The sequence below is a fragment of the Dendrobium catenatum genome, unplaced genomic scaffold (genome assembly GCF_001605985.2).
Source record: "Dendrobium catenatum unplaced genomic scaffold, ASM160598v2 original_scaffold_224352, whole genome shotgun sequence".
NCBI classification, from domain to species: domain Eukaryota; kingdom Viridiplantae; phylum Streptophyta; class Magnoliopsida; order Asparagales; family Orchidaceae; genus Dendrobium; species Dendrobium catenatum.
In genome coordinates this window covers 102,131-103,476 of record NW_021542761.1, presented here as the reverse complement: position 1 = coordinate 103,476, position 1,346 = coordinate 102,131, and the positions used below count along the sequence as shown (strand labels likewise).

The window sequence follows — 1,346 nt, the reverse complement described above, 5'->3', positions numbered from 1 at the left end:
AAAATCCATTTTAAGTAAAACCCTAAATTTCTCCAACTCAAAACATTCTAAATAAAGCCACATTCTTAGTATAAAAATATCTCCTAATCATTCCATAACAATCTCCCATTAAAATTCTTAAAGAAAATCAAAGTTTTCTCAAACCCTAGTTTTCATTTCTTAGGGAAAACTCAAGGGAAGAAGGAGGAAGCTCAAGTAAAACACATACCTTAACCTTCCCTTGGATTTCCCTACGTTTTCCTCCACGATCGGCCGCCGGAAACCCTCCGCCCGTAGCTCCCGTCGCCGCTCCTACCCGCGCCCTCTCCCTCTTCTCCGCTCGGTTCGGTCGCAAGAAGCAAATGGGGACCGAAATATTTCGGTCCCCTAATAAGGGTGGGGTTCTCATAAAGCTAGCACAATGACCTCAAAGCCCTCACTTAAACATCCTCTCTATTCAAAAAGCATTAAGGGCAAAATTGTCATTTAGAACTTTCTGAAAATTTTAACTCTCAAAATACTCAATATTCGATATGGGTTCTATACATCAAAACAATCAGAATTTTGCGCTCTATTTTCTAAAATTATTCCCGTCGAAATCCGACAACCTCGAATTTTTCACTTAAAACTCGTCGCGGCGCTTTGAAAAGCGTGCGAGGTCTAAAACGGCATTTTGCGGGTTTTACAAAATGTATAATCATTTTCATTTTCGTTCCATTTAATGTGCACGGGTATGTTGCGTCCCCCGCTAGTACTATAAGGGGGTGAAGTTTTGTCATTTGCATGCATGCTCCCTTTTCCTTTTTCATGTATACTTCATTTTCATATTATTAGTTATTTTATTCATTTCATTTTTTAACATGTACTTAATCAATATATATTTATTTTGCATTATAATTTATTTGTTACTCCATTTTTTGGACATGCTAACTATTTATGTAGAACGATTAAATAAATATGATATGATATTTAAAACTAACATGAGAAATAAAAGAATATAATTGCTGTAAAACAACTGTAATTACCCACTCGATTACTTTCTATGTGGCAGAGTGGTTATATGAAATGTTGTATGGTGATTAAGGTGCCTCTATGTGGTGGGTTGCCTGATGATTGGTGAGTTGTTACAATGACTTAACAAACAAAATTCATTAAGACAACTATCTTATTGTTACTACTTGTTCCGTATTAATGGAGTGATGGAGACTGGCTGACAACCATTTCTGCTTGAGGTAGAAGTCTTGGCTATCATGACATTGGAAGAAGAGGGGATCCTCCAAGGACTTGTATATATTGACCCTCTACCTGAGGTCCTACGATTAAAAAAAAAAGCCCCAAATTTAAACTTATAAGTTGTGAACAAGAGA

General features: G+C 36.6%; 1 protein-coding gene across 4 annotated transcripts in view; it reads left to right on the top strand.

Moving 5' to 3' along the window:
- The window catches only part of LOC110100540 (kinesin-like protein KIN-UB), a 58,668-nt gene that overhangs the window by 33,513 nt on the left and 23,809 nt on the right, over positions 1 to 1,346 (top strand). The gene's annotated exons all lie outside the window — the stretch shown is intronic.